The sequence below is a fragment of the Propithecus coquereli genome, unplaced genomic scaffold (genome assembly GCF_000956105.1).
Source record: "Propithecus coquereli isolate 6110/MARCELLA unplaced genomic scaffold, Pcoq_1.0 Scaffold197, whole genome shotgun sequence".
In the NCBI taxonomy this organism is placed as follows: Eukaryota; Metazoa; Chordata; class Mammalia; order Primates; family Indriidae; genus Propithecus; species Propithecus coquereli.
Genome location: NW_012144633.1, coordinates 2,827,351 through 2,843,437, shown reverse-complemented (window position 1 = coordinate 2,843,437; position 16,087 = coordinate 2,827,351).

Below are 16,087 nucleotides of genomic sequence, written 5' to 3'. Positions count from 1 at the left end.
TCAGAATATTACAGGAGTACAAATGTTTGGGTTACATGGATTGCTTTTGTTCTGCCTGAGTCAAAGTTATAAGTGTGCGGATCACCCAGTGTACATTATTTTTTAGAACAGTTCTAGGTTTACAGATAAATTGGTGTTGATCTTCAGTCTTCTTCACCCACCAGGCTCAGCAGAGAGCTGCTGGAGGTGGAAGAGCACGAACCCTCCCCGCCCCCACCCAATGACTTTGAAGGTTACTGGACTCCTTCAGTTTACCGTGAGCAGTCTGACACCCACCATCCCTACAGGAGCACCTCACACTCATCTGAGATGTGGCAGCCTGCCCTGCTCTGGAGGTGGCCTATGAGTCCGCCATTGTGAAGGTCATGAAGCTCCACCGGTCTCCCAGGCAGCCTCTATGTAATTTGTTTACTGCAACTTGTGCAGGACAGGCTGAGACATGCCATCCCTGCAGGCAGGTACTGAGGACTCATACGGTTTTGACTGTGGCTCTTGGATCCAGATCGAAGCACAGACATCACATGTGTGGAACTCTGCTCTTCTCTTGTCCCTGGTTGCTCCTCTGTCACCTGGCCCCTTCTCCCAAGAGCATGCTATTGGTATCAGGACAGAACAGAGGGACGAAAGGTCAGGGATAATTGTAAATTCTCACCTGGAGAGATCTGTGTAACAGACCTCCTTCTCTAAGACAGCTCTTTCTCATGAAATTATGCTGCTAACTGCATTTCCTGAGCCGCGCCCTCCACTCTTCTCTGGCCATCCACCTGTGCTGGCAGTTTTGTCCAGCTATTTCGGAGGTCTGCTTTCATGATTCCTGCATCCCAAGCCAGATTCTCTATATCCTCTGTGGTGGCTTCCTTCCAGCTGAAGCAGTCTCGTGTCCCACCCTCTATACATGGCCATGGTTTGCATCCTCTGTGAAGCATAAGTGATATTTGCCATGTTGTGGGTTTGTAGTTTCAATCCTGTGTCTAGTTTCCATGTTGTAATCTCATGTAAACCATCAGCAACCAGTGTGCTGGTCTGAGTTATGAGCTGAGCAGAGCAGTTCCCAACCCCATAATCTCCAGTTGAGCAAGAGCCCCTTGAAGTAGCACCTTCATAGGGTGTGTAGAGAAAAAAGTCCGATTTTCATTTCTCATAATTCTCTCTACCTTGTGTACTTCTACTGTGGGAGTTTTATGTGGATTATTAGGAGTTTACCCATCAAATTGTCTTGTAGTAAGAGCAAGAAACCGTGTGATGTCTTCTGATATATCTGAATATTTTGTAACAAAATTAACCGTTAAACATTTTGTCCTCCATCCTATTTTGGTCAGCAGTTGCCTTTTCATGCTGGGACCATCTCTTTCCTGTTTTCCATTTCTCTCTGAGCCTCCAGGAAGCAGAGGCTTTTCCCAGGATCACAGTGATTCACAACACAGAAATAAAATGCACACTTATTTTGCATCTGTTGTATGCCATGCCCTGCCAGGGAGCTCTGTATACACTATAACCCATTCAGTCCTCAAGGGACAGTCTCAAGTAGGCAGTGGTATCTAACATTGAAGCTGAATGGCTGAGGACACCCAGGCTCAGCAGGTGACTCAACTTGCGCAGGAGGCCCCAATGCGTGGGCGTGGGCGGTGGGAACACTGACCCATGTCTGCCTGACTCCGCGGCTCGGGCTCTTTCCACTGCTCTGCAGTTGGATCTGCCGGTGACTGGACTGTGAGGGGTGTTCACCCTTTCCTTTTCTCTTTTGCAGCAAATTATTTTAAACTAATTTTAGGCTTAAACAGAAAAGTTGTCAGTCTGCTAGAAAGCACTGCCGCAGCCCCTCCACAGACTCCCCGGTGACTGACCCCTGGGTGCACTCAGTGAGCGGAGCCAGCAGCTCCTCCTGCCCTCCTGGTGGAGATGCGGCTGCATGAGGCTCTGTGGGAAATCAGCCAGGGACTCAAAGGTCCTTGTCTCTCCCACCCCTGTCCCCAGGGTCTCTGCTCTCACCTTGGCTGTCCTGGGGCCATTATAAAGTTGTAGGTTTTGTCTCGGAACCACTCCAGCCAGGACTGGGCTCCCATGAGGAGGAAGGGAAATGACCAGGAAGGGAAATGACCAGACACGAACCTCATAAGTGAGATGAGTGTGGGAGGGGACGGACCTGCCAGGGCATTAAACACGGGCCAGGAGAGGCCAATTCATCTCTGTAGACAGGTTCAAATTATATAAGGATGCCTTCTGTGTGGGCTCCCCGTGCTAACGTGTGAATAGTGTGCTCAGCTGGGACCACAGCATGGGAGCCACAGGCAGTCTGCCCTTCCCATCCTCTCCCTACAGGGCAAACCCTGGTAGAAACAGCCCCAATACAAGCTAAATTGTAACTTGATCTTTCATTGAGTACTTTCCCCACATGCCCAACTAATAATATGTACAGTACTTTAGAAGTTTGAGAAAATGCTTTCCTTTTTCTCCAGTAAATGCAAAGACTATTCAAAGCATAAGTTTAATAAGACCTAGTATTCTGGAAAAGACAGATAAAATGACGTGATGAAATTAAGTAGTGATAATTAAAAACATTCATACAGCTTGTCCTATAGCAAATGCATAGGACCAGAATTGGGAGACCTGGGTTTGATCCATCTTTCACCAGGAGTTTTGCTGTTTCAAGATGATTTCCCCATCAGCCCAATATCAACTATCACAAAATCTTATTGAGTGTCCTATGTGACTGATGGTTAATGATTAGCAAACTGTGCCTTGAGTAACAGTGGAGGGACACCAGGCCGAGGGAGGAGCTTGTGCACAAAGACCTGGACACTGGAAGGCCCAGGGCTGGGTCAGGGAGGGGCAGCCTGACTCCAGGGGAGGATTTGTACAGGGAGTGGGGAGAAGTGATGTTGGATATAAGAACATCACTTGGGGCCACAGTAAGGAGGACCATAAGGCAGAGGGAGGATGTGGAGTCGTGTAATGGGCCATGTAGAGAAATTTTCCATGAGAAACCAGGATTTCAGATATGCATAGAGGATGAGGTGCTTAGGCATTGTGACCTCCTCTTTTACTCCTCTTACTGCTTCTACATGTTCAGTTAGAAAGGTAGAAAAATAAACTCAGGTAAATCTGAAGCCAGAGAATATAGGAGAGCACTGTAGTGAATCAAACGTGGGGCCAGTTTTATAAAATTCCAGAAGGTGGACAAAAATGCAAGACAATCTTTGCCCCAAACACGTCCAGTTTAGAAGGTGAGTGATTTACCTGACACTGTCAGAAGGAAGACGGAATTCTTGAAGGCCAGCGAGAATGAAGCCATGGAAGGAGACATGGAGAGAAGCAGAAAGAATGGTGTGAAATAGGGCAGGTCTGCTGAGTAGTTCTAAATCATGTTGTCATGTAACAAACACTGGGTGAGCTTTGAACTAGCATGCACACCTTGACCCAACACCTTGAATTCTTATTTAAATGGACTTGGGTGTGGTTTGGACATCAGTATTTTCAAAAAGCCCCCCTACTGTGCATCTAAGGATTAGGAGGACTATGGGTCTGGTAGGGTCTCAGTAAACAGCAGACATGTCCCATGTATGTGGCTATTTCACAGCAAAGCTAAGGAGCAGCCATGGGTGGAACCAACGTCACTCTCACAGCGGAACTGTATGAGTGGCCTGGAGAACAGAGTCACAAAAAAGAGATGGGTGGATAAGATATTACTAGAACATTACCTGTCTATTTGGATCAAAGTTGCTCCCAAATTTTCTGAATACAAGATACAGTAATAAATATTACATAGGAACCCAGTGTACAAAATACAATACCCCTTTTCTATTAAGCCATTACATTTAGTGTTTTGAATTTTGAATATGAAACCTGCAGCACTACGCACTAACTTGTTTCCACAGTCCACTAATTAGTTCAACAACACAAGTTGAAAAAACCATTTTTTATCTAACTTTGTCAATGTGCAAAATCCCACTAACTAATCTTAGGTTTCATTCTCCTATGTTTATAGTTCTTTATGCCCTTCCATACACTAGCATAACATACTAAAGAGACGCTTTCCTCAGGGGTAAGTTTAAAGAAAATGTTATGTAAAGGGGAACTGCCCATAGCCAGGAGTCGAGAAAAGGACAGATCCAAAGAAAACCAGCCAAAGGCCCCAGATGACCTGGGATAGGGTTACAGAGCCACAGTTGCTCTTCTCAGTCTCTTCTCTGGAAAGGGTCACAAGCCTCAGGGCTGGCGCCTGTGTGGGACCTGGTAACTCCAGGCTTTGGGGAGTTCAGGTGGCGTCTCGGTCTCCCCTCTCCTCCTCCCTCTCTTCACTGTCCCTCTCCCTCCCCCCACCCTCTCTGTCATACTCCAGGCTGCCTCCATGGCCACCAGCTTCTTCTCCGCCTCCTCCTCCCAGCCTCAGCTCTCTGGGTTCACGCCTACCTCAGCCCACAGACGCCTCTCAGGCCGATGCCGCTGTCCCGTGTGAGGACTTCAGTGCCGCTCCAGGTGGTGCCCTCTACGCATTTCCAAGATCGCACCTTTGCCTGGTTCTGAATCAGCTGACAATACAGTTTTTTTTTATGAGTCCATAAAGCTGTTTATTATTAACATATGTTATATTTGTATCGCACTTTCCTCTTTACAAAGGACTTTCATTTAGAGATCATCTCACTTGGGCCTCATTATTCTGGGAGAACAGATTATATTCACATTAAAAAGCATGGAATGAAGTTAACAAATAGACCACCAAAAATACAAATGAAGTTAAACCAGGCTGATTAAGAATATAGAATTTAAATATTTTGAAGGCTTTGAAAACTTAAGACAATGCCCTTTATTATCGAGCTCACTGGAAAGTTTTGGTTTTCATTTCAGCATATTACAGGGGTACAATACGGGTTTTAAAGAATTGGCCAATATCACTTTTCCTTACTTTTTTGTTGTTCTTGACCGCGGTCTCTCAGTTGCAGGCGGCGCCGACAGGAAAGACAGTGCTGTGGACAGACACTAAGGAGCCACTGAATAAAATCCAACAATGAGGCAGGGGCCGGCTCGGTCAATGGGCTCTCTCTGACACCACCTACACCTATTAGCCCTTTCCGCGCCCCCTTGCGGCTCAGCCATTTGTATCTTAAAACCAGAGAAGTAAGAAAGTAGACCAGAAAACCAGATTTCTGCCTAGTGGCCCCGGTCTTACCCCTCTCGGGTGCCTCCCATTCTTTGGGACAAAAACAAGGACTCCAGGTGACATCTCACCTCTTGGAGTCGGACCCGGGAGTTAAGCTGCGTCCAGCCTCCCAAGGATCTCAGAAGGGCCCACAGACCAGAACAGGCCAGAAACTCACCAGCGAGCAGAACCGGAAGACTCGTCCAGAAGAATCTGGCTGCTTTTGAGGTGTCGGTGGCCGGCGCGTGGTCTGGCCGTCGCCCGGGGCTGAGGAGCGTCTCTCAAGGGCCCCCTCCAGGCGAGGTGCTCGGCCTCGCACCCGGTCCCTGGACACTGGTGGTCACCAGTTGCCCTGTGTTGGGCGATCTCGCTGGGGCCTCCAAATGTTATGGTCCGGAGTATGAGAAAAGACCACCTAAGACCGAAACTGAGCCAGATTGTGAGTCTTTATCAGCTGGCCAGCGATCACCCGCGGACACCGCTGAGAGGCAGCAGCACAGAGAGCAGCCCCGAGCCAGGGGAGACGGGCTCTTTTAAAGGCAAAAACCACATTTTGGAAAGTTATCTACTTGCATAAGTAGGGTTACAGAAGCTTAGATCAGCATTAATCAGCATTAATCTTAGTCAAAAATACATTTAACATCCTGTCCTAAGCCAGAGTACATTTTACTTCTTGTTATCTGGGTAGGTGCGGCACTCCTGGGCGTTTCAGTGCTCCAGGGCGTTCAGGCCCTCTGGGCGAGCTGGTACTTTATCTTGTTGATGCTTGCAGCTGTGTGAAGCGTCCCCTCCTCCCCCTCTATTCTTTGCTTAAGCATATGGACAGAAGCCAGAGAGCAGGTTATTTCCCATAGAGCTTAACAGTGTTCAAACCCCAGGTCTCTGCCAGACGGAGCCCGAGTCTGGGGGGTCCAGGGCAGGTTCTGCTCCTTCCCACCTGCACCTCGGCCCGCCCAGGCCTGGGAGGAGTGGCTGTGAGGGAGGGGAGAAGCAGAGCTAAGAAAACATGGGAGACGAGTGACTTCAGCTGAGGCCTCCTTCACTGGACCTCCTCTACCCTACCCTCTGGATTGCAGGGGAACCACCAGGGCAGAGGCTGAAGGCACAGGGACAGCATCCCTTACTGGAGCCTGTGACACCAGAAATCACCCTCAAGTCGCCACGTGCTCTGACTGCAGGTTGATGCATCTCAACTTGCTTTCTTCAGCACAGGATCACAGGATACCACAGTCCTATGATTCGGGCTGTCTCTTCCTCGCTATTTAAATTAGCATTGAATTTACATACAATAAAAGTCACACATTGTATGATACATATAGGATTCAATGATATAGACTTGTTCGATGGCACCAGTTTTAGAACTATTAAGGGCAGGGAAGAAGGCACATAAATTGGTGAAGTACAGGGATTGTTTTCGGTGATGAAACTATTCTTTAAGTTACTATATTGGGGATTCAGGATATTCTGCATTTTTCAAAACCCATTGAACTGTAAAACTCAAAAAACAAACCCTAATATAAACTATGGACTTGAGTTAATAATAATGTATCTATGTTGGTTTGTCAATCATAATAAATGTGCCGTACTAATAATTAAGAAATTGTGCGCATGAGGATGGGGGGTATATGGAATTCTCTGTCCTATCTGCTCAATTTACATGAAAACCTAGAACTGTTCTAAAAACAATATCTATTAATTTTTTTTTTTTTTTTTGAGACAGAGTCTCACTGTGTTGCCCGGGTTAGAGTGTCGTGGTGTCAGCCTAGCTCACAGCAACCTCAAACTCCTGGGCTCAAGCGATCCTTCTGCCTCAGCCTCCCGAGTAGCTGGGACTACAGGCATGTGCCACCATGCCCGGCTAATTTTTTCTATATATTTTTAGTTGTCTGATTAATTTCTTTCTATTTTTTAGTAGAGACAGGGTCTCGCTCTTGCTCAGGCTGGTTTTGAACTCCTGAGCTCAAACAATCCGCCCGCCTCGGCCTCCCAGAGTGCTAGGATTACAGGCGTGAGCCACCACGCCCAGCCCCATTTATTAATTTTTTTAAAAGTCAGGCTCCGACAGCCCCGAATCAAGTGTCGGTGGTGTCCTGTGAGGTGTGGTTCCTCCTGCATGTGGAGGTGCACCCACCTGGAGTGTGAGCTGTGGTGTCCACGCCTGTGCCTTCACCCTCTGGCCCTAGGAGTCCCCTGGAACCCAGAAGGCAGATCAGTAGGTGGAGGCAGCCTCAGTGCTCCAGACAGTGCAGGGAGACCAGCAGCATCCGGTAAGGACAGGGAAACAACACCGCGGAGGACAGAACTCAGTGCATACTTGGAACCACTTGACACTCGGCAGCCATCCCAGTGGTGCTCTCAGGTCCCAGGAAAAGGAAGCTGGGAGGGGCCAAGGGCTGCAGAGTATCCTCCTTGCTTGAAAGAGAGAAGCAGCTCCTGAGATCTGGGTAAATTTTGGGAGAGAATCAGAGCCAGGAAAAGAACTCAGGTGAAGACTAGAACGTCTAAGCCTGGATTTGAACCACCATCATTTCCATTAACACACTTGCTAACCAGTTAGACCCCTGAGACAAGCACTGTAAAATCATATACTGTCACCATGGGGTGAGAAGGTGCCCCCAACTCCTCCACCCTGCTCTGAAAACACATTCAAACTTGCTGCTGCTGGGGACATTAAGTCTTGCCTTTGGGCAAGTTTGAGTGTTGACACAAATGAACTGGGGCCCATGACACCCAAACACCAGCCCAGGACCTGCCCCCACCAGTCTGCCACCTTAGAAGCTGCCCCACTGCAGGTGATGGCCACAGTTCCTCCAGGGTCCATTTACCATTCTTCATTGTGTTTCACTCCCTGCGCTTGCCACGAGTCCCGCAAGGCCCAGCAGGTAGGCACGTGGGAAGGACACACATGGGCTCTGCCCCCTTTCGGAGCCTACAGAGCTGGGGTGTAGAGGAAGGTTTGCTCAGGATGTGGTGCTTCCATCAGAGCAGGACCTGGCACCTAAGAGGCACTCAATAAATGTTCAGTAAATTAAGGCATTCTGCCCCAAGGTCTGGGGGACATGGCGACCTATACATTTTTAGTCTTAGAGGATCCCTGAATGGGAGGATGTGAAAGGTTTTCAAAAGTTGCTGCTCGTTTAAACCATTATCCTGGCAATTGAACCAGGCTTCCCCATCCTGGAAATGTCTAGAGGACACCACTGAGAACCACACTGAGCTCCCCACCCAGGGCAGCGACCTTAGCCTGAGGGATGAGCATGGGCAGGGAGGGGGCAAATCATGAAAGTTGACAAGGAGAAATCAGGAGGAAGTGGAGCAGCAGGGTGAGAAGAGAGAGAAAGCGAAGGGGTGAGGGGAACAAAGGTGGGCTGGGGAAAGAGACAGAGAGGGAGAGATAGAGACATCCAGATCCAGCCACTAAGGGAAAGTCCAGAACACTGTCAGTCACTTAAGTGAAATAACTTACACCTGATCACAGCCCTGCAGGTCATGGGTGGCACATCATGGTCATGGTGTGATGTGTAGGGCCATGGCAGCTTCCTTAGGTTAGAATCCGAATTATAATAGAGAGAGGACTCTGTCCCTAATTGAAGCCAGCGATGCCGTGTGATTTTTACCTTCTGGGTCTGGCAGCTCTCCACATCTCGCCCACCTTGTGGGAGGCGGCTCTCAGCACACTGAATGAGGACGATTCAGTGATAAGAGGTGCAGAGACTCCACCAGATGCTCTTAAAAGCAGCAGGAGGCAGCGCCCCCCTGGGGGGGGGCGGGGGGAGGGGGAGGCTGAGAGCACATGGCTCTGAGCACAGAAAGGGACAATGGCTTGGTGAGCACTTAAGTCCCAGGGAACCTTCTCCTGAGTCTAAATGGGGTGCTTGGGTTGGTTTTCTCTAGACACACCCTAGCCAGGAGTCCTGGGAACCTGCAGCATCCTAGGCGACAAGGATCCCTGTGTGTCTGCCTTGTGGGAGCTACAAGGAGACGCTGTGCTCCTTCTACCTGGGACTCGGATTGCAAGGAAATGGGCTCCGGCTGGTTTTAATTTCCTTGGATTTTGCCAGAGAGATTTAGCCTGTAGGAACTGGATCTTGACCTTTGGATCATCCCAGTATGGAGTCTCTATGGATCAGCCAGTCCTGCCCAGGCCTGGAGGCCGGGCTGCTGATGTTCAGGCACCGGGTTGGTGACACCTCCCTAGGCCTCCCCAGCAAAGACCTCCAAAGCATCCTGAGCAAAGAGAAATGGATTCCTCATCATCCCCTGGGTCCGTGCTGGCCCATTCCTGCGTATTTTCCTGCAATGTGTGTGTGTATTGTTGGTGGGCAGGGGTGAGAGCCCAGAGAAGGACAGAAAGAGAAATTCCAGTAAATTCCAAATCCTGTTCCAAAGGTCATGTATGCTCCCTGGCAAGGGGAAGGGGACAATCTCAAAAGAAAGAAAAGAAACACTATTTTGGGGGGAGGGAGGGAGGAACTTTACATCAGGGCAGGAAATTCTAGCAACTCAAGCTGAGCAGAAGCCTAAAAAGCTCTTCCCTGTCCCTAATCCCCTGGTGGTTCAATCTCATTCTCTGAGATGCAAATCAAAGGAGGCCAACAGTGAGCACACGAGTCAGCAGCGACTCCTCCGTTGCAAATTGATGGTAATCGGGTCCCCTGCACCAAGAGAAACGCCTGGAAAGGAGTAATGCAGTAATGTTCTTCCTCAGGTTTGCAATTAAGTTTTTTCATTAAAGAGTTCCAGTTAAGTTATTTAATTTGACATAATATTAGTAAAAACTTACCACGCTCTCTTTAATGGTAAAACGTCCCTGTTCTCCTGGGCACAAGTGAGATGACATTCCCATCCCCTTTGCAGTTTCACGTGCCCATGTGACTGACATTCCAGCCAATAAAATGCAAAGCCAAGGGATGCACGGCTGCTCCCAGCCCGACCTGAAACCCTCCCGCCCGCTGTCCATCCTCATCTTCACACACTCACCTGCTTGATGCAAATGGGCATGGCCACCTTAACCATCACAAGTCAAAGAGAGTAGGGCCACGAGATGAAAGAGTCTGAGTCCCTGAACCCCGGGCTGGAGCAAAGCCCCCACACTAAACACGAATCCTCAGTTTAGACTTCACATAAGAGCGAAATAAACTCCCATCAGGATAACCCCCTGAGAAATGGGGGTTTATGCATTATGGCAGCTGATGGTATCTTCACAAATGTACAAACTGAAGCACAATATATTATAGATTATATTAAATGCTCCATGGTATGTCCGTATAGTTATTTTGTGACAGTGACGAGACTCAATACACACTATCCCCACATTTCTGAAGCTGAAGGAATTTAAGGAAACTGCACAAGCGAGAAAGCCACTCTCGCCTTTCGCCACCCTCCTCCCCTAAAGTGAGTCATAAGATACCCATTTGAGGGGTGATCTCCATGTAACTAGAGATGAGGAACATCCTTACTTCTGAAGACACGGGGACACAGAGAACAATCTGAACAAATAGGCCTTGCTAAATTCCAGCCATTTATGACCCTTATCATTCCATCTGTTTCCAATCATACTTGTCCAGGAATATCCAAACCTAGCATCAAAAAACACTCCAGTTTACCTGTGTCTTTGAGTCTTCCTTTCCTGTCCTTTTTTTTTGAGACAAAGTCTTGCTCTGTTGCCTTGGCTAGAGTGCAGTGGTGTCATCATAGCTCACCGCCACCTCAAATCCCTGGGCTCCCACGTTCCCCTCGCCTCAGCCTCCCAAGTAGCCAGGACTACAGGCACATGCCACCACATCTAGCTAATTTTTATACTTTTGCCAGAGACGGGGTCTCCCTCTTGCTGAGGCTGGTCTTGAACTCCTGGGCTCAAGCAATCCTCCCACTTCGGCCTCCCAGAGTGCTAGGATTACAGGCGTGAGCCACTGCACCCAGCTTGGGTCTTTGTTTCTTAAGAAGACTCTTGAGCTATGTAAAACTTATATTAAGCAAATATGTATGTTTTTCTGTTGTTAATCTATCTTTTGCCACGGGGGCCTTAGCCATGAACCTTGGATTGGGAAAGGAAATCTTTTCCTCTCTGCTGTATCTTGGATATGATTTATTTGTCCCCTCCAAAACTCATGTTGAAATTTGACCCCCAGTGTGGTAGTATTGGAACTAGCGGGAGGTGTTTGGGTCATGGGGGCGGATCCCTCATGGAAAGTTTGGTACTGTCTTTGCAGTAGTGAGTTCTCATTCCGGCCAGACAGGATTAGTTCTCATGGGGATGGAGTCATTCCCTGGAGAGGGGGTTGTTTTAAAGGCGAGGCTCCTCCTCCTATTTGCTTCCTCTTCGCACCTGCCCACTTCCCCTTTCACCTTCTCAGCCATGTTGGGATGCAGCACAAAGGCCTTGCCAGAAGCCAAGCAGATGCCAACTTCTTGTACAGCTGGCACCACTTTGTGCCAAATCAACCTCTTTTCTATGTAAACTACCGAGCCTCAGATGCTCCTTTATAGCAATGTGACCCACACTAGGACACTCCCCGACAGCATCACGAATCACATCATACAATGTGTGTGCTCTCTTGAGCCGTGTTTGTGGTTCCCGCAGCCAGCTTATCCTGCAACATCAAGAGCTATTCTGAACTCCGAGAGAATCCCAAGATTCTCTCATTTCCCGAGCTCAAACCAGAGACAATGCACTTTTAGAATTTATAGCACTTTCTGGGCTTTGTTTGGTTGCAGATGACACTCTGAGGACGGAAATAGACAAACACAATATTACATGGACATACCACTTTACTTATTGTCCTAACTGTAGTGGTCTCAATGAAAATGGAAATGGGCAACTGAAACACTACTTTGTGTTTCAAAAGAGGATATGGGAAATATTTGAAAGTTTTGATTAATACATTAAATCATCGTGTCCTCACATTGAATTTAATGGCAAGTAAAGTGGGAAATTCACTGAAAACTTCTCTTGGTTTTAGAGTTGGAAATGAGGGGCCCAGAGAGAACGGAATTATGCAGCTCAGTGCAGCTTAGATAACTTAGAATCTTTCTCATCACACACAGTTTTTCTTTGATTTTGCCTGATCCTGTGGTCCCTTGCCCAGGTCTAAACATATTTTACCAGGGAAGTAGATATCAAGGAATAATACACCATAGTCATGCCATTAAATACGGTAGTGCCTGTTCCTAATGGCAGTTCAGGCTGGGTTATACATGCACGTGGCCAAATTATGGCTACCTTTGGATGCTGCCTCATTATAGCCTTGCTTATGCTTCTCCTTGGCCCTATCTCCAGGTTATAGAGCACATCTGAGCTGGCTCCATTACTGGGGAAAGGATGCAGGTCAAATAGGTAATAAAATGGAAATGGAGGAGATGATAGCAAACAGATGTGTGCTCATAAGAAGGTTACGATGCCAGAGAGGATTGCAACATGCTACTTCTGAGAACAGTGCTCTTTGATATCTCTGAAATCTGGCACTGAATAACAAGCAATGCTGGGAGAAGATATCGTACCTTTTCTCAGAGTAAGACAATTGAACTCCCGCTGATTTATAGGTGGTGGCCAAAAACTCCCCCTGGATATCTGGGGAAAGGAAAGGAAACAGTGTTTCTTTCAGTTGCTATCATCTCCTTTCAGTGGAGGGCTGCTGGAAAAAAAGGTATCCCAGTCAATTTTTCTTATGAACACCTGGCAATGAACCTCCTGGCAAATACACTCACGATAGTTACTACTGAGAGAGCCCTTACCTCTGGAATGCATTTAGTAAGACATATCTGGTCTAGGTACAACTGATTTTGCAATCAAACAGAATCTGTGGATTTATGTGGCTTAGTTCCTTGGGAACTATCACATAGTTCATGTAACTACAAATGGAGGTGACCAAAACCATCCCCATTTCCTATAAGCGATGGCCTCCTCCTTCATTTAGAGACCTCAGATGTGCAGTCTGGACCAGACCGTGTTCTGATGTGGGAAGAAGGCTCTTGTGATTAGTGTAGGCATCTCAGACTTCTTGTTGGTTTGCTTGTGCCTCACAATTAATTTTGTCCTTGAAAATGTTAGTAAAACTGGATACTACATAAGATTATGACTTTTGTGAGTCTCATTTGTCAATCCAATCTCTTATGTTATCTCCAATTTGGGTGGATGTGCTCATATACAATTCCCTGATCTTTCATACAATAGTCACTGTTGGCCAAAATCAAACTAGAATAATCAGTGTAAAAGGTGATTGGCAGCTTCTTTATTAAATAATATTCAGTGACTTTCATGGCCAAATATGCCTTTTAAGTGCCTTCCAAAAGCATGTGTTGTTCTTTTCCACGTGCCCATTTGCAACTACGAAAGCCCAAAACTGTATTTCCCTGATACCTTCTGATCCTTGTCATCAACTTCAGTCACCTTAATCTGTAAACGGAATGTCCCTTTTTTATTACATGGTCTTAGAGGCGAAGGCATATGTGTAGCTTATTTAAGTGCATAAGGAGACTACTGTTTCTATGCACACCAACGGAGCTGACCAGTGCTCTTTGTTCTCAGTAAGTTATCTCATTATTTTTCTAGAAAACCAGTGATTTTTGAATTCACGGTAAAATTTTTGTCCAGAATATGTCCTGCTGTAATCTATTCCTATGGAAAAAAATGAGTTCCCAGTGTGCAAGTGACTCAAAAACCAGTCGTCACTCTGAAAGCTAGCTTTACCATGCTCAGAAGGTTCTGGCTAATAAGCTTTGTACCTCGTTGCTCAATATATGACACATTCTTCTTAACCTGAGGAGAAATGAAACCCAATAAAAGTCAAGTGACTTACTTAAAGTCATGTTGCAATGATTTACTTGGAATGCTATTAAAAAAAAACTTTAACACCATATGTCATACATCGAGCAATGAGGTACAAAGCTTGCGTGGTATGGGGGCTGTGTGGGGGCATCACTCACTCAGGAGCTGCCCCTGCTCTGCCGTGTTCCGCAGGGACCTCTTCAGTGACCCGCCCTCTGTAAACTGCTATTCACTTCAGCTTATCCTGTGGATTTGGAGAAAATCGGGTCACTGACAAGACGCATACTGTGTCTCTTCCTTATCTCCCCTAGCACAAGCGGCAGCAACTGCGATCCTCAAGAAAACATTCTTTCCCTGAGCTCTGAGAACCTCCAGCAACAAAAGGAAAGAGGCGAGCCGAGGCCGAACTGTCAGAGCTGAAGGCTCAGGCTGAGGGACTCCGCTGTGGCTTCCACGTGGAACCCCACTCACCAGAGGAAGGAAGCTCCTTCTGGAGGCCACGAAGGACAAAGGACTTGCACTACAATTGGTGAGTCCTTGTATTTTTATCCTTATTTTAAAATGAATTAAAACATTTTCATGCGCCTGCTGTACCTAAAGAATAAGTTGGTCTTACTCTCGTCCTCCGGGTTGCGCGCAGCTTCAGGGCTCTCTGTCTGCAGATCCCGCAGGGACCACAGGAGGGCGCCGTGGCGCTTCCCTCGGAACTCGGCTTGCAGTGAAGCGAGATGTCTGCCGGTTTCAAAGTTCCTGGGAGATTGTGGGCTAGATGTTACCCTTGAGTGTCCAGAGGTTCCTGACACTTGGTCCCACCATCCCAGGGGTCAGCTTAAGTCTCACGCTGTCCAGGCCTCGGCAGTTGGCTGAGGAGGCTCAGCCCCTCAGGTGGCGCCATCTTACTCGGATTCCTTATACACAGATCCTGACCGGAGAGAAATGTATTTGTGCTTCTTCGGCTGGTGCAAAAGACTCCCTTATCTTTCTTTCAGACTGTGGCAGCCCTTTCCAGTGCCCCGGGGCCTGTTGCCTTGAGTGTTAGGGAAATGGAGGAGGAGCAGTAAGAAGACAGAAGACGGGGGGAGGAGGAGGATGGCAAGAAGAGGGGAGGAGAGGGCTGAGGAAAGGGACAGGACAGGAGGGAGGAAGAAGGAGGCAGAGGAAGGGAAGGATGGGAGCTGAACAACTAGAGGGTTCTCTTGCCCGGCTGCAGACCGGCAACCCCTTTCTGCAGCCCCCTCCTTACCCCATTCCGTACACACACCCTGCCCTGGTCTCTAATCCCCCATCCTCCTTTCTTCCCACCCAACACCCTCCCACCCCTTTCCCTTCCCCCGATTCTGGGGACTCTTTCATTTTACAATTTTTTTAAACCCCCAAAATGCTTAGATTGGCTAAACACAGGGCTAATTCCACTGTCTGTGTGTAACCCAAAGCACAGGTATGAGTGCTGCTCTGCCCAGGACACACGGAAAAGAAGGAACATAGCCACGTTGTGCCCAAGAGCCGCAAAGTGGAAACAACCCAAATGTCCATCATTAGGAGAACAGATAAACAAACTGTGGTATATTTCATTAGCATTGGAAACGGATGAATCACTATTGACTATTAAATCCCTCATTTTTAGTGAAAAAAAAAAAGCCAGGCATAAGAAATCATATATTGTATGATTACTGGTTAAAAGCCAAATCTGTTAGGAGTTCAAAATAAGCAGAAAATTATAAAGTAAGGACTGAACGTCATGAAAATCAGATAGTGGTAATTGCTAAGAGTTGGAGGGGAGCTACGATCGGGAAGGGGCATGTGGGAAGCTTCTGGGAACTAGTAACGTTCCAGGTGGTGCTTACCTGTTAAATTATAACATTGGAATTGACACTTACATATTATTCACCTTTCTGCATATCGTATTACACAATTAAAGAAAAAAACATAATTTCCCGTCAGTACATATCGCACCAGGAACCACACTGCGCTAAACGTGCAGGTGGGTTATTTCAATCTGCACAGCAAGATGATCTGTGGGGTCTGATATTGTCCATGTGACAAATGGAGGAAGCATAAGAGGTGACCCCTGGTCCCAACCAGGCCAGTGATGATGCCAGGACTGGAGGGGGCCGTCGGTGCAGAGACGGAGACCACAGACCTGACCTAATGTCCCTGGAACGACAGCAGTACCTCTGAGGTGC